Source organism: Hevea brasiliensis, chromosome 16 (genome assembly GCF_030052815.1).
Source record: "Hevea brasiliensis isolate MT/VB/25A 57/8 chromosome 16, ASM3005281v1, whole genome shotgun sequence".
NCBI lineage: Eukaryota > Viridiplantae > Streptophyta > Magnoliopsida > Malpighiales > Euphorbiaceae > Hevea > Hevea brasiliensis.
In genome coordinates this window covers 40,452,495-40,469,836 of record NC_079508.1, presented here as the reverse complement: position 1 = coordinate 40,469,836, position 17,342 = coordinate 40,452,495, and the positions used below count along the sequence as shown (strand labels likewise).

General features: G+C 34.7%; 1 long non-coding RNA gene across 1 annotated transcript; it reads right to left on the bottom strand.

Moving 5' to 3' along the window:
- Positions 1-7,898: 7,898 nt before the first annotated feature.
- LOC131174542 (uncharacterized) lies at positions 7,899-10,842 on the bottom strand. Its single transcript, XR_009144913.1, has 2 exons — positions 10,362-10,842; positions 7,899-8,134 (listed from the first exon to the last, which is right to left on the bottom strand). It is a non-coding gene; the product is annotated as an uncharacterized LOC131174542 (long non-coding RNA).
- Positions 10,843-17,342: the final 6,500 nt, after the last annotated feature.

The following is a 17,342-nucleotide window of genomic DNA, read 5'->3' as shown; positions in this document are numbered from 1 at the left end:
GTAAAGCCAGAAATAAAGTAGGCATATAGCCTGTAGAACAATCATACCAGACATATATTGTCAGTTCATGATTTTCTCGGAGGCGCGATCTTGCTATCTGTAGTCCCTAATTGGTATACCAATTTATCCAACTAAATAAATAAGTCTAGGTATACTATGGGCAATTAAATATTTTTAATTAATTTAGCACTATTCACTATTACTATTATCTAGTACTGTTCATTGGTACCATAAATTTCATATTAATAGGACATTAGTCCTAATTTACATATTCATATCATTTTTAATATTAAATTTTCCTTATGAGTATTTTAATTATCCTATGTAGCATTTTTCCCATGAACCTTTCTTTAGGTTCATGTTGATGTGTTATCTTTATCTAGGAATTTGACTAGGTTGAGATGTCTATTTAGTCACAATTCCTTCATAACAATTGCTCCTCTATGTTTAAACTTGAATTTCAGTTTTTGAATCACTGAGTTTGGGGTTATAGAACTCAAGTTATGGTCAAAATACCAAAGGAATAGTATTTTGGGACATTTTCTAGGTTGGCAGTTTCAGTGACCCAATTTGTGCTAATAATTTGAATTGGTTAAAGGCAAAACTGGGTTAAGTGGTCTTCATGAAAAGTGTAGCCCTATGTCTAAACTTTCCATGGTTAAAATTTTAGGTCATTTGGACCAGTATAGAGAGAGTTATGACCAAATGAACACGTACTGTTCATTTGGTCATTTTCTGGGTTGGCAGTTTCAGTGACCCAACTTGTGCTAATAATTTGAATTGGTTAAAGGTAAAACTGGGTTAAGTGGTCTTCATGAAAAGTGTAGCCCTATGTCTAAACTTTCCATGGTTAAAATTTTAGGTCATTTGGACCAGTATAGAGAGAGTTATGACCAAATGAACACGTACTGTTCATTTGGTCATTTTCTGGGTTGGCAGTTTCAGTGACCCAACTTGTGCTAACAATTTGAATTGGTTAAAGGCAAAACTGGGTTAAGTGGTCTTCATGAAAAGTGTAGCCCTATGTCTAAAATTTCCATGGTTAAAATTTTAGGTTATTTGGACCAGTATAGAGAGTTATGACCAAATGAACACGTACTGTTCATTTGGTCATTTTCTGGGTTGGCAGTTTCAGTGACCCAACTTGTGCTAACAATTTGAATTGGTTAAAGGCAAAACTGGGTTAAGTGGTCTTCATGAAAAGTGTAGCCCTATGTCTAAACTTTCCATGGTTAAAATTTTAGGTCATTTGGACCAGTATAGAGAGAGTTATGACCAAATGAACACATACTGTTCATTTGGTCATTTTCTGGGTTGGGTTGCAGGGAAATCCGAATTTGGGCAGTATTTAGGTCAAGTTTTGGACAGAATTTGGGCATGGTTTCTTCATGGAAAATGGGCTATTTTGGGTCTAGTTTCACCTCCAATTAGCCTCATACCAATTGGGGTCACACAATTTTATTTATGGCCTAAAATGTACACTGCCCTCAACAAACACAACCTGCAGAAAATTGACACTTCCAAAACTCAACCTCCTCCAACTTCCTTACTTCAATTTGCATGCAATACACTTCTATAAGCAACAATCTCATCCCAATAGATCAATTTCAACATTTTAGACAAAGTCCTCAACATTTACACAAACCCTAGTTTTCAAAGTTTCAAATTTACACAAACACTACACAATCAAACACCCAAACATTTCAACTAATTACACATTCTCATAAAACCATTTTTCATCACTTAAAAGCAATAAATTTCAAGTTCCATGGCTGCCAAAAATTCAAGGGTTCTTTCCTCTAGATTTTCTTTTTGTTTTAATGGTATTTATGCTTAGCTAAACATGCTTTTCATGTTTAATAAAGAGAAGAAGAGGGATTAGTGCACTAACCTTTTTGGGTGTCTTGCCAAACTTCAATTTCTCTTCTTCAAATGGGTATCTAAAGCTTCCTTAGGGTGTAGGGAGTATTTTTTGTAAAGGGAGCTATAAGTTTTGGTGTGTGGAAGCTTGGAAAATCAAGCTTGAAAGCTTGACAAAAATGGTGGAGAGGGAGCACAAGGGTGGACGGCAAGAGAGAGGGAGAGTGGGGAAGAAGATGGAGAGAAAAGTAGGTGGGTTTTGTCTCTTGTGCTTTATATATTTATATTTTTATTGTACTTAATTTTGTTTTAAATTTTCATAAGCTTATTTTTTCTTTTCTTTAAATGCCATAAGTCTTTTTATTTTCCTTTCTTTTCTTTTCTTTCCTTTTCTTTTCTTGCCCTTTCCATTTTCCAAATTCAAATTCATAAAATTAATTTATGTTAATTATTCTATTTCCAAATTTTAATTTGACATTTAAGTCAAAATTCACCTCTAGGGGTAAAATGACCAAAATGCCTTTCATGGTACTCATCGGGTTATTTTTATTATTTTATACCAATTTATAAATTCTCTAAACTTTAATTTATTTTTCTCAAAATTTTTCCTATATTTTTTTTTATTTATTTCATTAATTTATGCCTCTTTACTATAATTTAAGTGTAGTTCCAGACATTTTGACTGTCCAACAGGATATGAGTCGTCAGAACAGTAAATTGTACGGACTACCTATGGTGAGGGCGTTACAATTCTTCCCCTCTAATAGAAATTTCGTCCTCGAAATTTACCTAATGTGAAGAGCTGAGGGAACTGCTGCCTCATCGTCTCCTCGCTCTCCCATGTCGCTTCTTCCGTGTTGTGGTGTCTCCACAAGACTTTCACTAGTGGGATCCTCTTATTTCTGAGTTCTTTCACTTCCCGTGCCAAGATTCTAACTGGTTCTTCTTCATATGTCAAATCAGGTTGCACAATTATCTCCTCTGCTGAAATGACATGTGAAGGATCTGATCTGTATCTCCTGAGCATCGACACATGGAATACACTGTGGATCTTGTCCAGCTCAGGTGGTAAAGCTAGCCTGTAGGCTACTGGACCCACACGCTCAATGACATCGTATGGACCAATAAACCTAGGGCTCAACTTACCCTTTTTACCAAATCTTAGCACTTTTTTCCAAGGTGATACCTTTAGAAACACCTTCTTGCCAACCTCATACTCTATATCCTTTCTCCTCAGGTCGGCATATGACTTCTGTCTGTCCAAGGCGACCATCAAATTGTCTCTGATGAGTTTCACTTTTTTCTCTGTCTGTCTCACTAAATCTGGGCCCACTATTTTCTCCTCACCCATTTCTGTCCAGCATAAGGGAGTTCTACATATACTAACATACAACGCATCATATGGAGACATTTTTATCCTGGCTTGGTAGCTGTTGTTGTAAGCAAACTCTACCAAAGGAAGATACTTCTCCCAACTTCCTTCAAAATCAATGATGCAGCTTCTCAACATATCCTCCAATACCTATTATGTGATTCATGTCATTTTTAGTAGTCTTTTAACATTTATAATAATTTACTAGGTTCTAAGGGTTACCTGAATCACCCGTTCTGACTGTCCATCCGTCTGTGGATGAAAAGCCGTACTGAAGTGTAGTCGAGTGCCTAAAGACTCCTGTAGCCTCTTCCAAAACCTCGAAGTAAATCTCGGGTCTCGGTCAGATATGATCGATGTTGGCACTCCATGTAGCCGGACTATCTCATCTATGTAAATTTCTGCAAATCTCTCTAATGAGTAGCTGGTTCTAACTGGTAGGAAATGAGCTGACTTGGTCAATCTATCCACAATCACCCATATAGTATCATGCTTCCTCTGTGTCAATGGTAGCCCAGTCACAAAATCCATGGTAATGCGGTCCCATTTCCATTCTGGTATGGATATAGGTTGCAACAACCCTGATGGAACCTGATGCTCAGCCTTAACCTGCTGGCATGTCAAACATCTAGTCACAAAATCACCAATCTCTTTCTTCATTCCAGGCCACCAATAATGTGTTTTCAGGTCTTGGTACATCTTGGTACTTCCTGGGTGCATAGCATGGAAGCTACTGTGCGCCTCTTTCAAGATATTCTTCTTCAGTTCCTCATCTCTTGGTACACATATTCTGCCTTTATAGTACAGGCACCCATCTCCTTTAAACTCATAATCAGTCTCCTTCCCCTCTTGAGTTCTGCCCATATGATTAGCAACTTTTCATCCCTTAACTGTGCCTCTTGTATTTGCTGTAACAAACTTGGCTTTACACACAACTCAGCCAAAAGTACCCCATCCTGTGCTAAAGACAGCCGAGCATTCAATGCTCTCAAAGCCATCATGGACTTCCTGCTTAGGGCGCTACCACTATATTTGCTTTCCCAGGATGGTAGTCGATCACACATCATAGTCTTTAAGGAATTCAATCCATCTCCTTTGTCTCAGATTGAGTTCCTTCTGAGTTGGCAAGTACTTTAGACTCTTGTGATCAGTGTAGATGTAACACTTCTCACCATATAGGTAATGCCTCCATATCATCAATGCAAATATTATTGCCGCCTATTCCAGATCATGAGTTGGGTAGTTCTTTTCATGTGGCCTTAGTCTGCCTAGAAGCATAGGCAACTACTTTCCTTCCTGCATTAGAACACACCCAAGCCCATTGTGAGAGGCATCACTATAGATCACATAGTCTTTCTCTGACTCTGGCTGTGTCAACACTGGAGCTTCTGTAAGCATAGCCTTTAGCTTCTCAAAACTGGTTTGACATTTTTCATTCCAGTCAAACTTTGCATTCTTATGCAGTAACTTAGTCGATTAATGCTATAAGGGAAAATCCTTCACAAATCTCCTGTAGTATCCATTAACCCCAAAAAGCTTCGACTTACATTTCTGGGAGGCTTCCATTCAACTATTGCTTCAATCTTCCTTGGATCTACCTCGATTCCATCTCACGACACAATGTGTCCAAGAAATTATATCTCATCATACCAGAAGTCACACTTGGATAACTTGGCATACAACTGCTTTTCTCGCAGTGTCTGTAGTACTACTCTCAGGGTGTTCATCATGCTCTTCCGGTTCTTAGAATACACCAAGATATCATCTATAAAGACCACAACAAACCGATCCAAGTAGGGATGAAAGATGCGGTTCATTAGGTCCATGAAAGCTGCTGGTGCATTTGTTAGCCCAAATGGCATCACTAGGAACTCATAGTGTCCATATCGGGTCCTGAAAGCAGTTTTAGGAACATCTATCTCCTTCACTCTCAACTGGTGATAGCCTGATCTGAGATCTATCTTGGAGAATACTCGGCTCCCTCAACTGATCAAATAGGTCATCTACCCTAGGTAAAGGGTATTTGTTTTTCACAGTCACCTTATTCAGCTGCCGGTAGTCTATACATAGCCGAAGGGTACCGTCCTTCTTCTTCACAAATAGCACTGGTGCTCCCCAGGGTGACACACTAGGGCGTATGAAGCCTTTGTCTAGTAGCTCCTGTAACTGAACTTTCAACTCTCTCAGTTCAGTAGGTGCCATCCTATATGGAGCAATGGACATTGGTGCAGTACCCGGCATAACCTCTATAGCAAACTTCACTTCTCTATTGGGTGGCAAACCAGGCAACTCTTCCGGAAACACAGCCGGAAAATCACATCTGATGGGGATCTCTGCATGCTTGGGCTAGTCTTCCCGGTATCAACCACATGTGCTAAGAAAGCCTCATGACCCTTTCTTATCAATCTTCCGTTGTTGTGGCTGATATGATGGTGGAAAGACAACCCGTTCCTTAACCCACAACTGTAATCACATCCCCATCTACTGTCTGTAGTGACATCCTCTTTAGCCGACAATCTACCATCGCCTGATGACGTGATAACCAGTCCATACCTAATATCACATCGAACTCATGGAATGGTAGCTCAATCAAGTCAGCTAAAAACTCATACCCTTGTGTTTTCAGAGGACAACCCTTGTAGACCTTTTTCACCATGACACTATGGCCTAAAGGGTTTGTGACTTGTATGTCCTCCTCTAGCTCCTCTACTTGTACCCTCTATCAACGGTGGTGTGATGCACACATATGAATGTGTGGAACCGGATCAATCAATGCACATACTAGCGGTCATAAAAAGAAAATGTACCTCTAATGACATCACCGGTGGCTCGGCTCATCTCGAGCTCTCATGGCATAAGCACGAGGTGCTACCCTAATCTCCCGCCTCTCGTCTCTGCGCAGAGGCCTGCATGATGTGCCACCATGTCGGGCCTCGCAGTCTCCTACCCTCTCCGGGCGAACCTCTCCATCTGAGGTGGAGCAGTGGGAGCACTAGTGTTCCTCTGTGGACAATCCTTCAGGAAGTGATCCGTAGACCCACATCTGAAACATCCACCTGTCAACAATCTGCACTCTCCTCTGTGGGGTCTACCACAATGTACACAAGCAGGTGGTGGGTCTGATCCCCGTGTAACTGCACCTGGTGAACTACCCACTGATGCACCATATTGTCCTCCTCCTCTCCTTGGAGCAAACCGAGACTTCTGTTTCTTGCCCCGACCTTGAGTCGACCACGAGACACCTTGGGTCTCTTACTACCCGTGTCTCTTGAACCGGATCGACTGGACCAGAACCCCTCTTGCGTTGCCTATCCTTTCTGGACTGCTCTTCATTTCTGACTCTCTCCACATCAAGGGCTGATGCTATCAACAGAGAGAAATCTGTGAAGTGGTGAGATGTCACTATCAACTTAATGTTGTCATTCAGTCCATCCTCAAATCTTCTGCATTTATGAACCTCTGTTGGCATCAACTCCAATGCATATTCGCTAAGTCTCACGAATTCTCGCTCATATTCAGAGACTGTCAGCTGCCTCTGTCTCAGTGCCAGGAATTCTCTTCTTCTGGCCTCCAAGTACACATGACTGATGTATTTCTTTCTGAATTCAGCCAGAAAGAACTCCCAGGTGATCTGTGCAGGCTGTACTACTCTAGATACTGTCACCCACCATCTATATGCATCCTCCTGTAGCAGTGATAGAGTACACTCCAACTGCTGCTCTAGGGTGCAATGCAACTGCTGCAATACCCTCTCTGTCCTCTCCAGCCAATACTCTGCTGCAGCTGGATCATCATCCCTCTTACCTCTGAAGTCAACTACCCCATACTTTCGCAGTCTCTCTAGTGGAGATCTGTGTATAGGTTGCGGCTGTGGGGGTGGAGGTGGCTGTACAGGTGGTGGGGGTGGTGGTGGCTGTGGCTGTGGCTGTGGAGGTGGAGGTGGCTGTGGCTGTGGCTGTGGAGGTGGAGGTGGCTGTGGAATGGCTCCGGCGAACTGATGGAACAGCTGTGTCATCTGTTCATAGAAGGCCTGCTGTGCCCTACTCACAGTACCTCGAGATGACTCTGCTCTACTACCACTTCTCCCCCGACTAGGAGCAGGTGCGTGACTCTCTACTTCCTCCTCTATCGGTCTCGGAGGTCTGTGCTCTGAAGGATCAGATGCCATCAATCCTATAAAACAGACAAAGAACAGATCTGCATTAGTGTCACCTCGACTCTATTTAAAGGCCCATGCAAGTGATGCAACTATTTCTTTCTATCTATCTAGGTCTAGGACCGCCTAAACCTCTGCTCTGATACCACTAAATGTGACACCCCTTACCCGTCTACAGTATAGCCGAGCAAGAAGTACCACATTCGGTGCCGGAGCACCCTATCTTGTTTTATCATATCTATTGTAAACTTTTTATGTCATTTAAAACATGTATTCTATGTGTAGAATTTTTTAATTTTTTTTTTTTTTTATATCTTATTTCTGTGGAGACCCGGACAGAGCCTCTCTTATTTTATTAGCATCTGGCGGATTCCATTAATCACCTGTTAACATGTTCATATTCATTTTACACATTTCCATATCATATTCTCATGTATCACATCATTTACAATTATTTATGAGATCTCAAAATGAAGTATTATCTATTGCATTCATATAGAAATTCATAGATAATAAATTACAAGTTTTCATTTCAATCTCAAAGTTTAATTACAAGTCCAAAATGAAATACATCATAAACTAGTAATTACATCATGACTAAACATAATGAACCAAAATACTAGTCTATACATGGGCCCTACCAAAATACAACAGACCGGTGAGGTGACTCTGGACAATGGCAGATCTGATCAAAGCTCTGTCAGTGTACTACTGGTGCTGCTGCTGCTGCGGCTGATCTCCAGTACCTACGCGATGGAAAACCAACGCGCTAAGCATAACGCTTAGTGGTGCATAATTTATAATAACAATAATTTAATAATTTGAAATAATATATGCAACTCATAATTTCTGGGTATTTTACATTTTTATTGCTCTTTGGAAATAATTAACATTATTGGGATCTTTTATGATTACTTATTGTATTTTAAGTCTTAATTATTTATTTATTTATTTTTTTCAGTGCCCAAGAAAACCTATAACAAATTATAAAAGCTGGATGTACGGGTGTATACTGGTTAGACAGCCATATGTCTATCCAAAGATATCGTCATCGAGCACGAGGCGGTATCGCACGAGGTTCATTGTCAGCTTGTAAAGCCAGAAATAAAGTAGGCATATAGCTGTAGAACAATCATACCGGACATATATTGTCAGTTCATGATTTTCTGTGAGGGCGATCGCTATCTGTAGTCCCTAATTGGTATACCAATTTATCCAACTAAATAAATAAGTCTAGGTATACTATGGGCAATTAAATATTTTTAATTAATTTAGCACTATTCACTATTACTATTATCTAGTACTGTTCATTGGTACCATAAATTTCATATTAATAGGACATTAGTCCTAATTTACATATTCATATCATTTTTAATATTAAATTTTCCTTATGAGTATTTTAATTATCCTATGTAGCATTTTTCCCATGAACCTTTCTTTAGGTTCATGTTGATGTGTTATCTTTATCTAGGAATTTGACTAGGTTGAGATGTCTATTTAGTCACAATTCCTTCATAACAATTGCTCCTCTATGTTTAAACTTGAATTTCAGTTTTTGAATCACTGAGTTTGGGGTTATAGAACTCAAGTTATGGTCAAAATACCAAAGGAATAGTATTTTGGGACATTTTCTGGGTTGGCAGTTTCAGTGACCCAACTTGTGCTAATAATTTGAATTGGTTAAAGGCAAAACTGGGTTAAGTGGTCTTCATGAAAAGTGTAGCCCTATGTCTAAACTTTCCATGGTTAAAATTTTAGGTCATTTGGACCAGTATAGAGAGAGTTATGACCAAATGAACACGTACTGTTCATTTGGTCATTTTCTGGGTTGGCAGTTTCAGTGACCCAACTTGTGCTAACAATTTGATTTGGTTAAAGGCAAAACTGGGTTAAGTGGTCTTCATGAAAAGTGTAGCCCTATGCTAAACTTTCCATGGTTAAAATTTTAGGTCATTTGGACCAGTATAGAGAGAGTTATGACCAAATGAACACGTACTGTTCATTTGGTCATTTTCTGGGTTGGCAGTTTCAGTGACCCAACTTGTGCTAACAATTTGAATTGGTTAAAGGCAAAACTGGGTTAAGTGGTCTTCATGAAAAGTGTAGCCCTATGTCTAAACTTTCCATGGTTAAAATTTTAGGTCATTTGGACCAGTATAGAGAGTTATGACCAAATGAACACGTACTGTTCATTTGGTCATTTTCTGGGTTGGCAGTTTCAGTGACCCAACTTGTGCTAACAATTTGAATTGGTTAAAGGCAAAACTGGGTTAAGTGGTCTTCATGAAAAGTGTAGCCCTATGTCTAAACTTTCCATGGTTAAAAGTTTAGGTCATTTGGACCAGTATAGAGAGAGTTATGACCAAATGAACACATACTGTTCATTTGGTCATTTTCTGGGTTGCAGGGAAATCCGAATTTGGGCAGTATTTAGGTCAAGTTTTGGACAGAATTTGGGCATGGTTTCTTCATGGAAAATGGGCTATTTTGGGTCTAGTTTCACCTCCAATTGGCCTCATACCAATTGGGGTCACACAATTTTATTTATGGCCTAAAACGTACACTGCCCTCAACAAACACAACCTGCAGAAAATTGACACTTCCAAAACTCAACCTCCTCCAACTTCCTTACTTCAATTTGCATGCAATACACTTCTATAAGCAACAATCTCATCCCAATAGATCAATTTCAACATTTTAGACAAAGTCCTCAACATTTACACAAACCCTAGTTTTCAAAGTTTCAAATTTACACAAACACTACACAATCAAACACCCAAACATTTCAACTAATTACACATTCTCATAGAATCATTTTTCATCACTTAAAAGCAATAAATTTCAAGTTCCATGGCTGCCAAAAATTCAAGGGTTCTTTCCTCTAGATTTTCTTTTTGTTTTAATGGTATTTATGCTTAGCTAAACATGCTTTTCATGTTTAATAAAGAGAAGAAGAGGGATTAGTGCACTAACCTTTTTGGGTGTCTTGCCAAACTTCAATTTCTCTTCTTCAAATGGGTATCTAAAGCTTCCTTAGGGTGTAGGGAGTATTTTTTGTAAAGGGAGCTATAAGTTTTGGTGTGTGGAAGCTTGGAAAATCAAGCTTGAAAGCTTGACAAAAATGGTGGAGAGGGAGCACAAGGGTGGACGGCAAGAGAGAGGGAGAGTGGGGAAGAAGATGGAGAGAAAAGTAGGTGGGTTTTGTCTCTTGTGCTTTATATATTTATATTTTTATTGTACTTAATTTTGTTTTAAATTTTCATAAGCTTATTTTTCTTTTCTTTAAATGCCATAAGTCTTTTTATTTTCCTTTCTTTTCTTTTCTTTCCTTTTCTTTTCTTGCCCTTTCCATTTTCCAAATTCAAATTCATAAAATTAATTTATGTTAATTATTCTATTTCCAAATTTTAATTTGACATTTAAGTCAAAATTCACCTCTAGGGGTAAAATGACCAAAATGCCTTTCATGGTACTCATCAGGTTATTTTTATTATTTTATACCAATTTATAAATTCTCTAAACTTTAATTTATTTTTCTCAAAATTTTTCCTATATTTTTTTTTATTTATTTCATTAATTTATGCCTCTTTACTATAATTTAAGTGTAGTTCCAGACATTTTGACTGTCCGAACAGATATGAGTCGTCGGAACAGTAAATTGTACGGACTACCTATGGTGAGGGCGTTACAAGAAGAGACCTCAAAGGCTTTTTATAAAGTCCCGAGGTAATGCTCTTTGTAGGTTATTAAATGTTAATAGGTCTTACAATGAAGGCATGGGCCATATCATCAACTTCCATTCATAGAGGTCAACCTTTTTACTCCTAGTAGAGGTCGTGGGGGCATGGCAATGCTAGTAAATTTTAATCAATTAACTTCCATTCATAGAAGTCAATTGCATCTCTGCAAATAATCAATCATCCCCATTTATGAGTAATTAATCAATTAGAAGTAATCATTACCATCCAATCAATTTATCCGGTGATCGATCAACACAATAGACAAAGAGGGCATGTCTTAGTCTCACCCTTACTCTTCTTTAGCCGCTCCATGATGCAGTTGCCATGGTAGACATGAGAACATGGCAACCGCCTAGCTTCCGACCCGATCGACAATTGGCCCAAGCAAATCGAGCACACCAAACCCGATTCTTCAATTCTGATCATCTCGAGCTTTTCAACGAGTTAGGCACTGGCGGGCCGTGTCTTTGGACCATCTTCATCAGTAGCTAATTCTGCCATCGCCAAAGCATCATCCTCGTTGCCCATCAAAACCAGTAGCAGTAAGCACAACGCAGGGGAGGACTCTTGGGAACCTGATAGTCGCCCCATGAAACCCTTAAGCTCGTCACCCAAGAAAGACTCAAATTCTTCGTTATCCCCGAAGATAAGAGTAGAGAATAACTGAGACATTTTCAAAAGCAGTACGAAGAAGAAGGAGAAGTAGAAGGAAAAAGACGATGAGTTGCTTGACAGATTGTGTGAAAGAGAATAGTGCGAAGAACAAGTAGAAGAGACGAAGACGAGAAAGATGAAGACAGATTGTGTGAAAGAGAATAGTGCGAAGAACAAGTAGAAGTGGAGGAAGACGAAGAAGAGAGTAATTTAGTAGATTTCGTATCCTGCAAGGATATGGACTTGCACTGTTAACCCTAACAATCAATGGTATAAAATAGAACTGGCTGTCTCCCGCCTTACGAGTCGGTTTCTGGACACCTATCCGCCTTTGAACTCTTGAGTAAATATATATATATATATATATATATATATATATATATATATATAATTTTTTTCTTCTTTGCCATTATTAAAATATGAGAGTGCTAATTCAAAAAATAAAAATAAACAAAATAAAATTCTGAAACTTACTAATCTTTATTTGTTAATGACAATGAAGAGATTTCCATATGTATATCTTTATTACTATTAATCTAATAAATTTTATAAAGATATATCTATAATTTATATGTTATAACTTACTTTTTAATAAATTGTATTCACAATTATAATTATATTTATTATTTATTTTTGAAATTTTATAATTATGCAAAAATATAATTGAGAAATGATTTCTACATAAAATTATAATTATTAATTAAAATACGAAAAAGTAATAAAATGATAGATAATTAAAATATCAGTCTATAATGTAGTTACACTATCTTGAAAATAATTTTGGCACAATCAGAACAAAATATGAGAACAAAAATATTTTCTAACTAGAGAATTAATAATTTTATCATAATTGAAAGCAATTGAATAATTGTAATAAAAAATAAAGAAAATTTAATGAAATTATATTTTTTATTTTTATTCAAATTATTTTTTTTAATTTGATTATTAATATTTATATAATGTAACTATAACACTTTCACTTTAATACTTTATTTTTAATAATTATTTATTGAATTTAAATTTTTAATAAAATTAGTTAATATATATAATTGAAATATATCATCATCCATAAAAATAAATAAATGACAAAGATTAAAAAATATAAAAGTATCAATATCATGATCAACGAATAAATAATTTTGAAAATATTTAAATTTAATTGAATAAATATTGCTATATATTTTGTATTTAGTTATAATAATAATATTAAGCTAAATTACTTTTATTTTAAATAATAACAACTATTATAATAAATGATTGACAATCAATGTTATAACAAAAATAATTACTTTGTTTTATTAATTAATTCTATAGATTACAATATATATTAATTTTAAGAATGTGAAATCACAAATTAATAGTTAATTTAATTAATGGTCATTAGTGATATTATTATTATTATTATTATTATTATTATTATTATTATTATTATTATTATGAAGGGTGATATGTGACAAATAATATTTTTTGCATAAATGAATTTATAAAAAATGAATATAAATAATATGTAAATATTGCATTTAATTACAAAAGACTTTAATTTTTAAAAATCAAATTTTAAAGAAAATAATAATTTAAATAAAAAAATTAAGGTAATAATAATAATAATAATAATAATAATAATAATAATAATAATAATAATAATAATAATAATAATAATAATAATTAAAAAAGAAATAAAAAATTAAATAATAATTAGTCTAAAAGAGAGTTATTTATAGAAAGTGACATGTAACAAGTTCTACAAGGAAAATGTCATGTGGTAGCATTACGAGAATAAATATCTACTTTATATATAGATGTAGATATAGATATAGATTCATAAAGCGAGAGGGCTATTTACGGCTACGTAGCCCATTAATTGTAATTAGCACATTGTCCTTTTATTAAATTAAATAATAATAATAATAATAATAATAATAATAATAATAATAATAATAATAATAATTTATAAAAAGTGTTTATCTTAACTTACAAGCAAGTAAGTTCTAAAAAAAATACATGTTTGCTTATAATATTTTTTGCACTTACAAGCTAAAAAATTAAGTTAAGGGACCAGCTTTTCATTTTGGTCTTACAAGTTAATTTGATCTAGTATTTTACTATATCATCCTCATTTAATTTTTAAAATTATACTATAAATCTTATTTAATATCCTTTTTAGTCATTTTCATAATAAATATGCTTATAAGCCGTCCTCTCTGTCTAGTTTTATCTATTGTATTTAGAACACTGAGTATTAACTTTTTTTTTTCAATTTTACCTTTTTTTCTACTAAATATAGTATATGTTTATAAAAAAAGTAATTAGATGAGATAGAGGATAATTTAATCAATTACTAGTATATTTTTATGAAAATAAGGTTATCAAATTATTTTATTAATCACCGTGCAAAACCTAAATGCAACAAATAAAAATAAAAGAAGATGGTATTTTATATTAAGCACATCAACTGTTTATCACTAACTTATATGTACTTTAATTAAATACGTAATTGATTAAAAGTTCAAATACTTACAAGCTCAAATTAGCTTATGAGCATTATTTTATAAATTAAATTTCATAAGTTAAGTCAAGCACACTCATAATCAAAGACTGAAGAAAAGCCCAATATGCAAATATAAAGGTCTTATCTATGTTAAAGATCTATAAAATTTCTATATGCTATCACTTACCATAAAAATTAAACTTTAATAATTAACGATTAAATTGGTGTATAGCTCCCAAAGGCTATATTTTCTAAGTAACTAGGGAATTACCCGTGCTAATGCATATGGTTATCATTAATTTTAATTTATAGATTTTCTTTTAATTTTAACATATAAATATAATGTAATTTTTAAAAATTTTTTTATTAATTATTTTAAATTTTAATATATATATATATATATATATATATATATATATATATATATTTCTATTATGAAATATTTATTAAAAATTTTGAAAAATAAAAATAATAAAAATAAAATTTGAAATAATTAATAAAAAAAAGTCTGACATATGGCATTCTCTTTTGCAATATTGCCACGTGACTAATACATAATATTCTCCTTTATAGTATTGCTACTTGATATCGAATTTTCTATTATATGTAAATTATAAATTATTCAATAGTTACCCTATTAATACTATAATAAGTAACCATTATTACAAGGTACCTTATAATAAGGGTTACTTATTATAGTATTAATAGGGTAATTGTTCAATAATTTATAACTTACATATAATAAGATAATACCACATGTTACTCTGCTACGCATTGGCCATGTGGCAATGCTATAGAAGAGAATGTCATGTGTCAGACTTTGCTATGTATTAGTCATGTGGTAATATTATAAAAGAGAATGCCACATGGCAAACTTTATGGAATACATTCGTGCTTTATATGTATATATACACATGTGTGTGTGTGTGTGTGTGTGTGTTCGAACATCCAAACTAATTCCATACAAGGTGAACCTTCCTTCCTTTATGATAAGCATACATTGCCAAAAATACAAAGACCCTACTGGAAGGTTTTTCATTTAAAAATTTTTTTGCCAAATTATCAACTAGTACCATCAACTTCAATTTGTTACAATAAAATCACCTAATTTTATTTTATATTTCAAAAGTCACTCTAACCTACCATTTCCGATTTATAGGTTAAAAAATTAAAATTACGAATTTTTCTCATCCATCTGTTCTCTTTCTTCCTCTCTTCTTTCACTTTCTCCCTCTTTCTCACATTCTTATGGTTAAATTAATTGATAATTATTTATTACTAAACTTATTTTTTATTTATATTTTTCTAATTAATATTAATTTATTGTATTATACAAAAACAATCTAAAAGTAATGATTGAAGAAATATATTATGTGTATTAATGGGGAATTATGAGAATGTTTTATTTTTGTCAAATTGGCAGTAGATCAATTATGCCATATAATTGACTCTCTCTGTAACATCCTCAATTTACCCTAAAAATTATTCATATAAATTGAAAATTTTAAGTGTGTGTAAAATTGCCTCCACTCATACCTAGAAATTCAGCCACCAAAGGATTAGAGGATCAAATGGAATTAATTAATAAGTTAAGGGCTAAACAAAAGATTTGGGGACTAACTTGAAAAAAATTACAAAGTTTTGGGTAAAGTGAATGGACCAATGGGTAAAACTAACAAAAATCTCTTCCTTTTCCCCTCTCCATTTAGCCGGCCAACCTAACCCATTTCTTCCTTCTCTTCTTTTACTTCAATAGCCATTTTCTCTCAATTTTGAAGAGGTAACCCCAAGCGAAAAAACCCTACATCTTACCAATTTTGAAGGCTTAAGTGAAGAGAGCAAAGAAACTTGGAGATTCCAGCTTGAAGGGACCTAATTTCTTGAAGGATTTAGTGGAGATTTAAAGGAAAAGGGGCAGCAGCTGATATTCAAAATAAGGTTAGTGCTGTAACCTATGTCTTTGATCATATTTGAGAAGGAAATTCGCTAGGGGTAAGGAAGAAACACCAAGTAATGAAAAAGATGACTTGTGTGTGCGTGTGTTGGAAATCTGGATCTGCCAGTAGGTTGCAGGGTCAGTCATTTTTGAAAATTTATAACTTGAGCTAGGAATGTTGGATTGCTATAATTTTTATTTCTATTGGAACTTTAATGAATGCCTTAAAATTTTATAGTTTTGTGCCAGACCAAATTCTTTTGCTAAAATGGTGTTTGAAGGCAAAACTTTTTATTGCTTAAATCTGGAAAATTGATCTGATGGTTTCCGAAAGTAGAACAACTAACTTTAAAAATTCATAACTTGTGCTATAGAACTTCAAATAGTGTGATTTTTGAACCGCTGGAAAGCTTAATAAATGTTCTAAAACTTTGTAGTTATGGCCAAAAATTGATTTTGCTGGCTGTATAGTGATATTTTACATTTCCTGTTACTGTTCTGGATGTGATTGAAGTCTGGAGCAGGTTGCATATTTTTGTTCATAACCCTTAAGATATACTCTTGGGTGTGTCTCAGGGGCATGTTACACTATCTCTCCCTTCTCTCTCACACATTTTCTCTCTCTCTCTCTCTCTCTCTCTCTCTCTCTCTCACGCACCTTCTTTCTCTTTCTTTTTCGCATGCACACATTTTACCTCACTCTCTCCCTCCTCTCTCTCACACACATCTTGTCTCTCTCCCTCCCTCACTTGATTTGCCTAGAAAGCCAAACCCCATAAAAGATTAAAAAAAAAATATGAGAGAAACCTCTAAACCAAAAGTCATATCAAAGAAAACAAAATTCAATCCTAATTCACAAACATCATTCAATCAAAAAATTGAAACTTTAAAACAATAAATCAAAATTCAACCTGACCAAAAATCAAATATCTAACAATTTGAGATCGAAAAATCAACAAAACTCAAAATGAAAAAAAAAATTACAATAAAAATAAGAAAAATCTCTATAATCAAGAAATTAAAAACAAGTGTCTTGGCCAACACCTTCCTTTTATGTTCCACAACAACAAAAACCTCGTCTGAGTCCCCCACCACCTCCTCTCACGACTTTGTTATTGCCATGCTAGCTTGCATTG